This window comes from Mya arenaria, chromosome 7 (assembly GCF_026914265.1).
Source record: "Mya arenaria isolate MELC-2E11 chromosome 7, ASM2691426v1".
NCBI lineage: Eukaryota > Metazoa > Mollusca > Bivalvia > Myida > Myidae > Mya > Mya arenaria.
Genome location: NC_069128.1, coordinates 32,141,707 through 32,158,254, shown reverse-complemented (window position 1 = coordinate 32,158,254; position 16,548 = coordinate 32,141,707). Strand labels below are relative to the sequence as shown.

General features: G+C 34.1%; 1 long non-coding RNA gene across 3 annotated transcripts; it reads left to right on the top strand.

The window, feature by feature from the left end:
• Positions 1 to 1,869: 1,869 nt before the first annotated feature.
• Positions 1,870 to 16,292, top strand: LOC128239762 (uncharacterized). 3 transcript variants are annotated; one of them, XR_008261918.1, is made up of 7 exons: positions 1,870 to 1,923; positions 6,779 to 6,865; positions 7,617 to 7,753; positions 10,984 to 11,094; positions 12,107 to 12,184; positions 13,183 to 13,285; positions 14,179 to 16,292. It is a non-coding gene; the product is annotated as an uncharacterized LOC128239762 (long non-coding RNA). The 3 variants fall into 3 exon arrangements; XR_008261916.1 differs by lacking the exon at positions 1,870 to 1,923 and adding an exon at positions 2,071 to 2,158; XR_008261917.1 differs by lacking the exon at positions 1,870 to 1,923 and adding an exon at positions 2,071 to 2,158 and having other exon boundaries at positions 10,963 to 11,094.
• The last annotated feature ends 256 nt before the right edge of the window (positions 16,293 to 16,548 follow it).

The window sequence follows — 16,548 nt, the reverse complement described above, 5'->3', positions numbered from 1 at the left end:
GAAGAGTTGCATCAGTTTAAGCAAATATATAATTGGAAATAGATCTGAACAACTAACCGTTTTGATTGAACAGCTTTATTATTTTTATAATCCCAAAAATAAGAAATTCATTAAAATAAAATATACATGTTATATTGAAGTAAATGAATGATAAATGACCAAGACGAATATAAATGTTTTCAAGTTTGTTGTACACTCAGGCTTATTGATTTAAAAAAAATATTTAAATGTTCAGTTAACTATTTCACAATCTATCGGGATCTCTGAAACTTAATTTCAAAAAGATGCACTCTCACAATTTGACAGTTATATGTTGGATTTATCTATTTATTTATTTTTATCTCAGAATCAGCTCATTTGGCCAGTGCCTTCAATTCAGTCATATAAGTTAACTCGCTATAAGATATCGAATGTCGAGCGAGTATTCCGTCCAGATCGACATTTTAGATCGACATTGTAGTTGAACTTGAACAATGTTGATTGTCGATTGCCGATGGCTGAGTCAACTTCACACACATCGCAAAAGAACAGATCTAGTTAGAAACGCTTTTAGCCATAAAACATCAATTTTCAAACGCAAATATGAAACTTCGATCTGCTCTTGTCAGGAGTCTTATATCACTAGTTTTCAGACAATTTTGCAAAATATGGCTCATTCCAAGACAAATTTAAACGACTAAAAATGTCAAAAAATCCATCTGTGAGGTTGCAGCTTTAAATGTGCAGTGTTCAATAGCTTAAAAGGAACAATTGTTACAAGAATGCGGTACGCAGTACCCGGTATAATTTATCTTGGAAATGTTTGGTATGCAGAATCTATAGTCCGTGTTATGATTTAGGCATGAAAGAGTATTTATTGATGGAGTGTTTGGTACGTAGAGGGATTGTCAATTTCTTTTACAAACCATTTATCTACTTATAAATATTTGCAAAATAACTTTTTACTATGTATTACTTTTACAGAGATTAATGAAATTCTCTAATAAAATCCAATTAGGTATAACGTGATTTATCCACATAGATGGGATTGTTTCGACATTCGTTAATTGCTTACATCGACGAAATAAGAAATTAATTTCGTAAAGCCGAATAACAAGAATTACATTTTTTGTCCATCGACAGGCTGTTTTGCTAATTTATACATGAAATTAACGATGATAAAGTACAGCCATGCCCGAATTACATTGTTTAACACCGGGACAGGAGGCGCGGTTAGGCCACACCCCTAACATCGATTGCAAAAAACATTTCCAGCTTGAAAAATAATCATGGCCAGTGGAAACTGCAATGATAAGTAAACAATAATTATATATATATATATATATATATATATATATATATATATATATATATATCTACTACAGATATTAAGGTGACCATATATATATTAATCTAGGCATTATGGGGACCGCTGGATTAAGGCGACAAAAATTGGTCTCCTTAATATTTTCAGTCCAGATTTGATGTATCAAATGTCAATAAAAATGTCCATTGACAGTAAGTTGATAAGCTTGAATGTTTATTTACGAGATCATTTCATTGTTTTAAATCTTATTATCTTTTAATATTAAAAAAAATATTCTTAAACTTTTGTGTGTGTATATTTGTGTATCCATAAAAATAGCTATTAAGGCGACCAGGGAAAAAAATCATAATTTTGGTCAAAAATAGCTATATACTAAGCATTTTTTATTTGTTTTACTTTATTTAAAGCCTATTGTATATTATCCCGAAGTTTCATTCCATAAAAAACAGAAATAAGGAAATTCGATATTTCGTGTACCATCAGCGTCCAAATTTTCAAGTATACAAAAATTTAACCTTCCGGAATATAACGGAAATTTTCGGGTATCTCCGTGGTACCATCTCCGTGCAATTATGCAGTATGGCGTTCATCTCTTACGGAAAGAGAATGGTAACTTGGTAAGTGTTTAAAATACATATTCAACGTTTTTTTCGTTTATTTTTATGACTTTTGTACAGTAGTATAAACCGTCCACCCTTTGGTTGAAAGGCAAATGATTTATCCGGATTTTGTTCATCCGAAACTAAATCACTAGTATCAACATCCGGTGTAATTTTTGCTTGTATTTTGGAGAAACTCGATTGATTTCTAGCAAACTTGGTTTACCACTACATCGTCTTTTATTATTATTTGGTATGTTCCAATCTAAAAAGGGATTTGCTCCCTTAACATCTCAGATTTTAATAAATAAAAGACGAAATGATACAAATGCCTTACATTTTGTTTGTCAATGTCATGTCATTACTACATTAGTCATTCTCATCACCTTTGAATAGCAGAACAGAACGAACACTATCACCAATTCGTATTGTGGCTTTTTGCATGTGTCTTAAATTCTCATATTTGATAATAAATGCAACAATAAAATATTTCCCTTATTATGCCACAGTTATGCACCAGTCAATTGTAACCATGGCCCCCAGGCAGGTCTTGTTTATACCAGGGATAGCAGGGGAAATGGGCCATGTTTTTACGTTCCAGGTGGACCGGCAGTGCTGAGTGAATGCGGTGTTATTGTTTTTGCGCTGAAAACAGGGAATGGGCCTAACCTAGGATGTCCCCAGGGGCATTTGACGGGGATCTGGTCATTTCGTAACCTTACCATTTCGTAACTGCTGAATCTTGGTTATTTCGTGACCATTTTGTTAGTCAATTCGTAACCGTCAATAAATCAATTGCTCATATGGTAACCACCATTTAACAAGGTGATAAATAGTACACTTAGCACCTCGTTAAGTGTATTGTTCGAACCTGGATGTATATGGCACAGCAACCAAGACACCAATTGGGAGACATTACTCAAATTCTCACTAGTAACAAGCCAATAATTTATGTTACTCAATAGTTATTAGAGATATATATATATCATGCTAAATTAGAAATAATTTGTTATACTACCAAAATATGTTAATTATTTTCTTACATTTTGCTTACTTATAAACAATAATTTAAGACTGATCGCGATGTATTTTTGAGTAAAATTACGTTTACATAAATGATCATTCTTGACCTATTTCATTGACTATATTTGTTTGAATTGTTTAAAACAAACAAAATTTTGTTCTGTTCTTTTTTCAATTGATCCATATTCTGCATACTTTATATCCGAAACCGACAAAAAACAGCCTAAAATTATTAGTTATGGTACAGTGGAAACTCACTAAACCGGATCTCCACAAAACCGGAATCCTCGGGATACCGGAATTTTATCAGAGTCCCGGTTTTCCCCTTCTATTTTCAATGTAAAAAATCCCTACAAAACCAGAACCCCGATATACCGGATACTGGACAAAAAATCGAGAAAATTTGTTAGTTGTCAACGTAATTTTACCTCACAAAACCGGACGTTTTGTTCAAACATGTCAAAATAATTCTGTGTATTAAGAAATCACGAATCACATGTCACTTTGTTTTGACAGCCGGTACATCGTTAAATATTACGCCTGTGATGTTGTGTTAACACGATAATTGATAATGATGATTGCGCTGTGGATTGACTGTCGCGCGATCATCAAACGATAATCAAACTTGTGAAAAGAAAATTGATTAAAACATTTATTTGTTTGTTGCAGAAAATACAGAACTAGAAATGGTTTTTTAGTGATCATTTTGGAGGGTTGTTTTATCAAAGACTTCTATGATTGAATCAAATTAGAGCGGTGCTTTAATTAAACTATCAAACATACTAAACAAGCATTAAATTACGAGAGTTGTTTTATTTCAAGACTTGGAAAAAAGCTGGTTATAAAAACGCAGAAATGTTTAATTATGCTTATCACTTTTGCAAGTGCTTTAATCATGTCTCAACCTCCGTCTAAACGTCGGAGAATTGAACTGTCCCTAGAGGACAAAAGCCTTTAAAGGTTAACTCCGTTAATATATTGAGTAAACTTACTCCGTACATCGAATCCCCACTAAACCGGAATCCTCACTAAACCGGAAATTTTGCCCAGTCCGGACCTTGTCCGGTTTAGTGAGTTTCCAATGTATTAATTTCCAATAACAAGTTACAAAATTAAACATATCGGCACATTTTTAATACAATAAGCATAAAAAAGCACATACTCTCATTCGGCAAACTCACTACATTTTACAATACTTCTATGCAATTTAAAAAAAATGAAATTCTAAAGTTATATGGTCTATATATTTAAAAAATATTGGCTTAAGGTCACAATTCCTCTCAATGGTAGAACATCTATGAATTAAAAAATTATTACATTTAATATTCAGCCTACTTATAATATTTCCTTCGCAACATAAAAAGATAGCTAGTGTGAATGTTTCTATTTGTCATAGTTTCAGAGTTTATTGGCAAATCGCACTACACTATTAGGAATAAAGAAGGAATACAACTACTAGATTTAACTTTGTTTATTTTGTTATTTTTATGTTTTATACTTACAGTAAACTTATTTTGTAAATTCAAATGGTATTAAATTAATTCCTCATAATTATAGGAGTCAACAGTTAAGATATGACCATTCGATTTCTTAACGGTTACGAATTGACTAACACAATGGTTATGAAATGACCAACAATGAGCGGTTACGAAATTACCATAATTCATTTGACAGGGCTTTTACCAGCTGTTTGTCTGTGCAGAGCGGGAATTTTACCTGGGATTGGCTGGACCGAAAGTCAAAGTCCCCACTATTAGCAGGACCTTGGGGGCCCATGCTGCAATTGACTGTTGCATTATTTGGATTTTTTCTTAACTTTACGACACGCCCCCCTACAGTATTTTATAGTCAAGTTTAGTAACATTTATTTACAGAAATTGGATAACTTAACAAGTAAAGTAAACTGTACTGAGCTTTTGAACAAACCTACATACTTTTAAATCAAAATTGATATTTTAGGATCTACACTGAATAAACCCAAAATGTTAGATTTGATTTGCTAAATTAGAACAATATTTAGTCTATCCACACAAAATTTACAGGATCATCAGATAACAAATTTTCTAAAAATTCTCTGTTTGCCAAATAGGGAAGACAGGTTTAAGTGGGATTAAAAGGTTGCTATCTGTGACCAAAAAAATACTGTTCAAAATTGTGAGTATTCATTTATCTTTCGTTCAGTAAAGAGCATGCAATGGCATAGTGGTTGGATTAGATAATCTGACAGCGGTGCTGGACGTCAGGAGTTCAAATATTGTTGTGAGTTCAATGTACCAAAAGAATACCTTTGGAATACACAATTATCTATAAAAATGGCAGAGCAAATTGCCCATATTGTAGTAATGTCTTAGATCCAGCTTGGATAACTTGGACACAGTAAGCGGTTCACACCAAGGGAAATTCTCAGATAAAACAGCGCTTATGAACTTGAACATTACATTTTTCATTGAGACAAAGAAAAGACATTATTGCTGATCTTCTGAAAACAAATCTTGGATTTAAACTAATCACCAACAAAAATATTTGCATTTTAATCACACAATGTAAACAACTGCGCCACAGATCTTTATCTGTATGTTTAGGGTTTTTTAAAATTTAGCAGTTAAATATAGAATAGCATACTGGTAGGTCTGGTTGGTCTGTTGCTTTAGATGCTAAGTAAACATAATGTCAGTGATTTCATCACTATTTCTATTAAAATGTCAGTTTTCTTCTTCAGAGCTTCTCACATTTGCACCTTTTTTACCATTTGAATCATAAAAAGATAACAAACAAACACAGATGGAACATTTGAAAATACAATTCAGTTGGTTTCTATTTTCTTGCTCATTTTTGCTTGAAATTATTCTGCTTGAATGTGATTTTTGTTGCTTAAATTTGAACTTAACTCTTTGTGAATATTTAAGGAATGTAAGGGGTCAGATTTCAGATGCTCATTATTTCTGGAACACTAAATACTTTATTTGATTGTGTACACTGCACTTTCTTGTTAAGCATTCATCCAAATCATTTGGGTAAATATTGGCAGAAAAACTGCTTTTAGATTTATACTGGTCATCAAAACCGGCACTGACAAAACATAAGATGTGTTTAATTAATGTGCGGGAAAGAGGTTTAAAGGTGTCCGCCCACAAAGAAATGCTTGCGGGTCACAGTACCCCTTCAAGTAGTTCTTGAAAAAAAATGATTCTCTCAGGTAGCGTTTGATTATGTATACATTGTATCCTTGTATGTATTTTCAAGTGTACACATGATTTATATTATAAGGTTTGTACAATTTTAGTTTTATTTAAATTTTAAAATTTTGACATTTTTTTTAAGATTTGCCTGCCCCTGTCTAAACACTTAATTCTTGGTCTTTGGACTATTGTCTGCAACTTCAAAACACACTTTTTGGAACAGGACACATTTTTCTGATATTTTATCCAGTTTGACTGCAATATAAGTTGTATTTATCAATCAAGTAAAAAATGACATTTATATTTCCATAATTACCTGGTAGTTATTTGTTAATTTGTTTTAATTCATGGATAGGTTTATTGCGAGTGTCATGGAAAGCTGGAACTTTTCAGTACACAACATGCAAACTGAGAATGAACTGTGTGTGCCGGCTTTGTGAACAAAAACGCAAGGCGGCTATGGTAAATTGCGTCAAGATATCCTTGGGACCCCCCCCCCCCCCCCCCCTGGACATGCAATACAATTTGTGTTTCGCTGATCTGTTGGCTGGGATCAGATCATCCATTTGGGGATTTAGATATGTTACCCCAGCCAACAGGCTGTATGTTTAATTGTACTCAATACTAAGCTTTGTTTTAGTGCGAACATCAACATGTTTATCTAATTGCAGTTGCTGCTTGGGACAATACAGTTAAGTCAGCAACCGTCTACCAGACTGCAAGATTCATCTCTTCCAAAGGATGTTGTACCTTTCCAGGTGGGTGTGCATTGATTGATTGATTGATTGATTGATTGATTGTGAGTTTGTGTTAATGAATAACTGTGAAACCATAACCAAATGTTGGGCTGTAAAGGTGTGTATGTGCATGCTTCACATATTCTCCGTCCTGGTTGGCATACTGGACCGTCATCAGACACTCTGCCATGAATGTTAGAGAGTTTAAAGCTATTTCTTATTTTTCTGTGTAACTATATTGATGTTAGATTAAATTTACGCCGCCGTGTTACTGTGTAACAATTGAAATTGGGCCAAAATCATCAAGCTAGAGCTTTGCATAATCTTTTTCAAACTTCTGCGTGATTTCTGCCCTTGACAATATTTGCTCGCAGCCCCCCTCAAAGTTGCACTTCGTTCAGTATTTGAAAGCATACGGATACACTTTTTTGTTAATTTGAGATCTTAATGTGGCTACTTCTAAGTAAATAGATGCTCAAAGTAACTAGATGCTCAGGGTGTTCACTGGGTGACAAAGGCTACCCAGTATTGGTTGTTTCTTTTTTCTGAAAAGATGTTTCTAGTGAATTGCCCAGTTGCAGTGGTTTTGACACCACAGAACCAGCAAAGCTCCATGACAGATATATATATATATATGTTTTCATCATTGATGTTAGTACTGCTGTATTGGAGGCCTCACAATTTCTGTGTGGAAATGTCATCTGATACACTCATAACGGCGTATTTCTAGCATAGCTTTCATAAGTGCATGGCCATTCTCTGTCATTTTCAGATACACTGTGTGGATAAGAAATGCAGAGTGGTACCACCAATCACCTAAGCCACCATTCCCCTAACAGACAATAGGCTCATGGGGACAGTTCCTGCAATTTACAGAAAAGCTCTCAATTGTAGCCCTACTAACTTCAGGTAAGCGATAAATCTGGACTTCAAGATATCTCTGTACTCACTGTAAGTTTATACTTCATTTGAACAAAACATAGGGCCGAATTCAGAACAATCACTCTCACTCACACTCAATGAGTTAATCCTCTGTAATCACATAACGGTCGAGATATTTTCGAGTGAAAGGTATATCCGTATTCACAGGTCCCAATTTCTCGAAACTTCTTAAGCTTAACAGGCTTAAGTCGCTTATTTCAATTAGCCAAAATACATACTGAAAATGGATTTTGATCAATGAAAAATGGTTTATTCTGATAATCATACAGATTTTTCCTACATAATTTCAAAAAAAAATTGAAGAAGTAAATATAACACATTTTATAGAACAACGAAAATAATGAGATTAGCTTAATCCTGTTATAAGGAACTTAAGAAGTTTCGAGAAATTGGGGCCAGGTGTGAGTGAGACTCAAGTGTTTTGCGTGAGTGGGACATTTGTGAGTGCTCGGCTAGGCCACTTGAACTGCCCTCGAGGATTGGTTGTGAATAGGAATTGAATGAGTGTATGTGAAAAAAAGTACATGGCAAGTAGAAAAGATGAAATATATCAAATATTTGGAACAAATAAGGGACATGCTCGTTCCCAGACAATATTTAAGGGACCGGGATAATCCATTGAAGTACATGTTCATTCAATAACGTGGCCATCTATAAACAAAACAAATTCAAAAGGATGCGCCTATCATATATTTGTTTTGTTTCGCAATGATCTTGAACCCCCAGCAATGTTGATGTTTGCAATTCATCAATGGCTGCAAAGACAGGCAGCTAAAGGTACGTGAAGTTAGCATCCTAGCGGCATGAAGTTAGCGGCCTAGCGGCGTGAGGTTGGCAGACTAGCGACCTAAATTTGTTATCTATTTCAAGGTTCAATGGTTTAAATGGGAAATATGATAAATCAATGTTTTTAGTCGTACATTAGCGGCCTTAAATTGTTTACTACTTCAGAGCATTTTTATATGAGTTTTCTTCTAAAACAATGCTAAAATAATTGTTTTCCTATGCAAAATACATCACGCTTGAGCGGTCTTGCGGCGTGAACTTGGCGGCCTGGTGGCCTAGCGGCCTAAAAATCCCCAAAACTCAATCCAGCAGCCCAGGAAAAGGGGCAAATGCTGATATTCGCTAAAGGATGTTGATTTATGAAAAGGACATTTAATTTATCATTGTTTTAGAAAAGAACGCATATAAAATGCTTTGGAATAGGAAACAATTTTAGGCCGCTAGTCACATGAGGCGGCTAGGCCGCCAGGCCGCTAACTTGACGCCGCTAGGCCATTTCATAGCGTGGTAAGGGAATTGATATGTATTTTCCAACCTACATTCAGCTGGATTATTATTACTATTATTATTATTATTATTATTATTATTATTATTATTATTATTATTATTATTTTCATCATCATCAGCAGCAGCAGCACCACCACCAGCAGCAGCACCACCAACACCAACACCACAATATCATCATCAACATCATCATCATCATTATTATTATTATTATTATTATTATTATTATTATTATTATTATTATTATTATCGTCATCTTCATCCATTTTCCCCTACATTTCTTGAGTTGTTTTTCACTCCGAGGTGTTATTTCCCCATAAGAAGTAGATTCATTCGCTAATTCTATCCATCTGCTATTTTTTCAACTTCCATTTTTTCAACTTCCATATATTATTTTCAAACGCCCAAGAACGCTTTATGTAGAATACAAAAGCAAGATTATATATGAATACATATTTAAATTACGTGATACAATGGAAAACGGCTACATATTTAAAACAGCAACAACAACGACAACAAAAAACATGCATTTAAACGTATTTTGCAACAGTTATTTACAACCCAAAACGTTTATTTTTATTATGCCCCCTTTTGAAAAAAGTGGGGTATATTGTTTTGCACATGTCGGTCGGTCGGTCGGTCGGTCGGTCGGTCGGTCTGTCTGTCTGTCGGTCGGTCGGTCGGAATACCAAATGGTTTCCGATCAATAACTTGAGAACGCTTTGACCGAGGGACCTCATACTTGGTATGTGTATTGGTCATCACCAGCAGATGAACCCAATTGATTTTGAGGTCAGTGGGTCAAAGGTCAAGGTCAGTGTGACCTTTACATGAAAAACGGTTTCCGATCAATAACTTGAGAACGCTTTGACCCAGGAACCTCATACTTGGTAGGTGTATTGGTCATGACCAGCAGATGAACCCTATTGATTTTGAGGTCAGTGGGTCAAAGGTCAAGGTCAGTGTGACCTTAACATGAAAAACGGTTTCCGATCAATAACTTGAGAACGCTTTGACCCAGGGACCTCATACTAGGTAGGCTTATTGGTCATGACCAGCAGATGAACCCTATTGATTTTGAGGTCAGTGGGTCAAAGGTCAAGGTCAGTGTGACCTTTACATGAAAAACGGTTTCCGATCAATAACTTGAGAACGCTTTGACCCAGGAACCTCATACTTGGTAGGTGTATTGGTCATGACCAGCAGATGAACCCTATTGATTTTGAGGTCAGTGGGTCAAAGGTCAAGGTCAGTGTGACTGTAAGCTGAAAAAAGGTTTTCTGATTGTCCATATTTTATTTAAGTGTTTTATTTAAGTGTCCAAATCCTACTAACAATTTGGCTCCCAAGGGGGCATAAATGTTTCACTAACATCTCTTGTTAACCAATTGTTTTAAAATGTAAATTTCAGTTTCAGAATAACACTTATTATCATTTGTTTGTTGCCATAACTAACAATAAGGTACTCAAATCTCAAATAAACATATGTTTACAATGTATAATGTAAACATCACCATAGTCAAACAGATAATCCGATATGTTCATGTAAACATACGTGTATAATTACATACTGTATTGCTCACTTGATGAAGTGGAGTGTTAGCGAGGCGTGTGAATACGAACAGATCACTTGAGTGTCACTCCCGATATTCCACTCAAGTGATCATTTGAGTGTCCCTTACGGGAATGTGGTTGGAGTGGGAGTGAGAGTGGATGTTCTGAATTCGGCCCTTACAATATCAGCATCAAAATCCAGGTTTAGATCCCAGACCAAACTTTGTCTCCTTCATTAAACTTAATTTCAGATGTTCTATAAGCCACATACATGTTCACTACTTATGACGGATAAGAACTTTCGCAAATTGATTTTAAATGCGTTTTCCCAGATTTACACCCTCCTCTTGCAGATACTGCCGATGGTGAAGCTTGGGTGCACCGGGCCGGTTTTCCAGCCGTGTGGAATCAACATCTCCAGCTGAACAGGGGCCGGGAATTATATAAGACTCCTTAGCAGCATGGTGAGCTTTTGCATATTTATTTCCAGGCTCATATACCCGGCCAAACTTCTGCGTTTAAGCTTTCCTTTAGTCATTTTTTTAAATAACGTATCTCAAGTCTTTCAATGAAATCACAACTGTGACACCTTTGGAGACTAGATTTAAATTAAAGAACCATTATGTGTACAAAGCCTTTTGGGTGATTTAAAATCAAATTAGTAAACAGGATTCTCATGGTTCATGGTTTATAATTGGCCGTGTGGACCTTTCATTCTTTACTTTGGTAACAGCCGCTTAAGTACATGTATGTAAGAAGGGGGGTGGGGGTACAGATGTGATAGTAAACAGTGTTTAATAAGGTATATTTGTTTTTATTTTATCACCATTTTGAAGGTAATGATTGTGTTAAATCAGGGATAAGTAACAAGTTTAACACACACACTGTAACATGTTCTTTATTTCAAATAAATCTATAAATTATCTCTGGAGAATTTAGTCTGATCTCCATTTCTCAGAAAATGTAGCTGTCTAAGTGCCTATTCCATCAATGAGTATCACTGTCTTTAAATTGCTGTTGCGGTACAGTTTAAATAGCAAAAGTTTTATGGCCCTGCTTGTTTGCAACTCCTCATTCATTTTTGTACAGCGAGAAAAGTAAGGGAATTCTAGAGATTTACTAGAATTATGGATTGTTTTTCTTGAGTTACACAGTACATAAGGAGGAGTAAGTGTGTACACAACTCCTCAATTTATTCCTGTTTCTTATTTATATATGTAACATAGATGTGTACAAGACTTAGAAACATGACATAAAAGAGCTCACTTTGATAAAAAATATCTTTACTGTTAAAGTAAGAACTTTTACTGCATAGTAAGTAATGTCTTCTGCTCATCTTTATGACATCATTACATGGAATGGAAACTTCCCAAGATACATTTCCACATGGCGCAGCTCATTTATATATATTGCTGATGGATTGTTTAGAAAGGGACAGTTTTAATTGGACAAAATGTTTTAATCGCCATTTTACAGAGTGCCAACCAGTCATTGCTGTTCTTTGCATTGCTGAGGAGGACAGTCCTGCCAACATAACAGTTTGTTCAATAACAGGTAAAAAACTGGTCTCACTTTACATTTTCAACCACTGCCAGATAATATAATCTTATATAATGATAACTCCTTCTTCACAACTGGTGTTAAATATATAATGATTAAACTAACAATAAAATGGAAATTATGCTCTTTAAACTCAGAACCATTATTGACTGTCAGATGCTACTGGTAAATGAACTGGTCTTGATGTCCTTTTCTTGAGATAATAACTATTTGCATATTACCCCGGTACTACTATTGTACATTCAATAGAAAATCGTCTTGTTTGTATCGTTAAATGGCTTTATAATGTTCCCCACTTCCTGATTCTTGAAAATTACGTGAACAAATGACAATTCTACTACCATTTAAAGTTTGATTAAATTTCGGACAAATGTGTTTGTTTTAATTTGCCTTCTGCTTAAAGTAAGGGTATATATACTGGGCAAGAAGTGCTGAATTTCATCGTGAATGACAGTGATTATCCATAGTTTGAATTTGGTTTGGACATGTTTGACGGGAATTCAAAGACATTTTTTGTCATCATTTTCGCATACATTGGTTCATTCCAAGATAAAAAATATAACCTTTTTCAAAATGTTCAATCTGTAAGAGTGCAGCTTTAATAGACCTGTAAAGACTTTTCGATGTGAAACTAAACTCTCAATCAAACTTTGGTAAAAGATCAAATGCGGGGCTCCCTGTGCGGCATATACTGTGTTAATTTTTATTTAATATGATGAAGAGCTAGTTAAGTTATCTTTATTAAAAGTCTTCATTTGAAGCAAAATATGTTTCAATACCCTGTATGAATTTTCTTCACTGGATATGATTCATAAAAAACATTGCTCCAGGGTGCGGAGCTATTTTTTGCTATATGTCTATATGGAAAAATCTTCTCCTCAGAAGTCAACTTTGTTCCCCAATGTGCAAGGCACAATCGGTGAAAATAATTTCAATAAAAGTCACTGATTATTATTATTGTTATTATTATTAATAAACTTTTACTATTTCAGGAGACAAACTGAAACACAGAGGTGCTATACATTCTGATGGAAAAACAAATGCATCTCCCATCATTTTGGCGTGGCTCAGATCAAGAGGAGAATTTTAAGAAAGGTAATAACTGAGCAACTAAGAACATGCAAGTTGCACTGGTTAGAGTGTAAGACCCATCTCCCTTCATAAGAATTGATAATCATCACTGTATTGAATCAAGAAATTGAAACGTAAGTGTCTTGTCTTTTGCAGTGTTTTTGAAATATAATATAATTTAAAAAAAACTAAATTATTATTTAATATGATTGTGAATGTGTGATGTTTTCTTCTGATCATTCACTCTCAAAAACCAGATACTAAAAACATATTTGTAGATTTTTTTTGTTTTACTTGTAAATATAGTTTTAAGGTTGTAATTTAGGCAAAGCCTTTTATTCTGCTCAATACAAACTTAAATATTGTAAGAGTCATGGCCCTTTGTAATTTTTAAACAAATACATTTTTTTTCATGTTTTTGTAAGCCCATTATTAAGGGACTTTTAATATTTTCATCAGCTGCATTATATAGTCAGACCAAAAGTGTTCAGTAAGTGTCCAAACAATAACTAAGTTAGAATCCTTTCTCAAATCAAGTGAGCGATATAGGGCCATCTCTGTGTTTGTCTGACTAAAAAACAATAATCAATCTTTGAGTTAAATTGACAAATATTGTTGTAGAATGTTTTGTGAATACATACAATTGGATTACTTTTGTGTCAATAGGATTAAGGTTTCTGCACATAAAAATTATTTAGAATTGCATTTGGGTCAGTCAGTTCGCGTTCAATATTACTTGCAGTATAAGTGGAAGCAGTGACTTAAAATTAATTACCAAACAGTTTCTGCTCAATTGCTTTGAGTTAACATACGAGTTATGAAACTTGGAATACTAGTTCTTGGTGGCATAAATGAAAGACCTTGTTTTGTCACATTGACTTGTAATCAAGCACTAACTTCCTCTAAATTATCTCCAGGTGATGGTTGGGCACACACAAGAAGACATAGATCACAGGTGTCTAGCCATATGAGTAGATAGGAGTGTCACACTCTGCCAAACTTACTTCATCAGACAAGCAGAAAGCTTCTCAAGATCCTGCACTGCACACTAAGACATAGTCTTTGACTACAACAAGGTGATACAAATTAAAGAGAGGTCCAATTGAAATCAATTATGTGCTGCTGTCATTTCTTCATTCTGGAAGTCGATGGACATGATTTATCATGGCATCAAGTGTGCAGTTTGCCGACTATCAGCAGTCTTGTTCACCAGCTGTGCAACTTGAGCTGGTAGCTTTATTGCTTGAAGCCACTTCATAAGAGGGGGAAGGTGCAGGCTCATCAAAAAGTCTCAAAAGTTGAAACTAGGAAAAGAAGTTTATCAAGAGTGTGAATCTATTTTGAAAACAATCGTTACAATGATTTGGTTTCCTTTGAAACTTGATACATACTATGAATTGAGATGCTTAAATAAAAAACCGCTATTCAAATATCAGGAAACTGCCTTTTTCATACTAAAGGGTAAATGATGTCGCCATTTCCTGTATGTATTTAAATAAGATATGTTTCCACAATTAATATTTTTAGGGAATTTTTCTCAACCTAATGAATGAGATTAAATTGTACAGCGTTATATGAGCTTAATATGTGTTTTCTCATTCTTTAAAATTGGTGAAAAATTGTCAGAAGATAATTAGACCAGTATCCATTACTGCAATCATACAATCAAATATACAGGGACAAGCCCACTGGGCATATTATATAATTAAACCCTGTTTAGGGGCACGAGGCAAACAGAGTTACTTTCAAACGTTAAAGCTGCACTCTCACACTTTGGATGTTTTGACAAATTTTTTCATTTTATGTCTTGGATTGGAACCATCCATTTTTTGCGAAAAATTAAATCCCAGATTTTTCTATTTAAGTTAAAACATTGATGTTTTTTATGCACTTTTCTTAAACTTTTAGTAACATTAATTTTCGAACGGAAATATGAAATCTGCGATCTGATCTTTTGTCAGCAATCTTTTATCATTGGTTTGCAGATAATTACGCAAAAACTTGCTCATTCGAAGACAAAAAAAGTTGTGAAAATGGTATATCTGTGAGAGTGTAGCTCTAAATGTTTAATTGCTTGATTTTTCTACTGTATTAGAAATTACAGGGATTGGGGTATATTTTTAGTGTTTTTATTGCTTGTTTTTGATTCATACAGTCATACTTTATTCTTCAGGGCATAACTTACAAATAGACAAAACTGGAAAGTGGTCATATCAAAAGGTCAAGGATAATGCAAGTTGAACAATCATATTGTTCATGGCTTGTATTTTTGGTATATTTTGTTGCATATGCTATAGAAAAGTTGAAAGTTAAAAATAAATTCATAGTTGAAATGATGGCTTTGAATGGTATTGTCAGATGAGAAACGGCACTATTAAGAAATAGGTATAATGGTACTTTATTTATTTTAATCAATTTTAGATATTATGAAAATTATTATCTTATTTAGTACATGAGACCTTTTAAACAGTTATTGACAATATAACAATGTGTATATGAAGCTTTAGATCAACACTTAAAGCTGCACTCTTACAGATTGTCAGTTTAGACACAAAATTGTCTCAAAATCGGCTGATTTGGTTATCATTCCTTTAATTCAGTCATATTAGATAATTCACAATAGAACCAATCAAAAATGTTTGGTAAAACTGCCGAAAAGTTCATTTACATTAAATTGTTCGTAATACTTTTAGTCATTGTTCGTAATGCTTTTAGTCATAAAACATCATTTTTTTAACATAAACATGATGAACTGCAATCTGATCTTTTTTCAGCAGTCTTATATCACTTAAAATTGGGTCTAGACATTTCTGCAAAAAATACTCCATTTATAGACAAACAAAAGAGTACCGGTAGTTAAAACGATCAATCGGTGAGATTGCAGCTTTAAATACACCTTTTAAGACCGCTGTAAAATTCCAATGGTTTGCCTAAATCTTTAAAGCTAGCATACTGTTTAATTGACAACCATACTTATTGTTTAAAAGTGTTATGATATCTTTATACAATGTTTTTATATAATTCATTAAAGAAGTCAAAACAAATTTGTTTACCTTGTAATTTGTTATCTGTTATTTAAATGACCCAGACAAAAATGGGAACGTCAGTGCTAGTTCTTTTACTATTAACATCCCATGAAGTTTCTATTGGTGTAGCAGCAAGGAGGTGTTACATTAAGGATGCATCCTTTAAACCAAATTATACATTCATATGCACATCATACAGGCGTATAGCCGCCTATTCGTGAATACACGGCTGAATCCACATGATTCTGACAAAAAAATCAA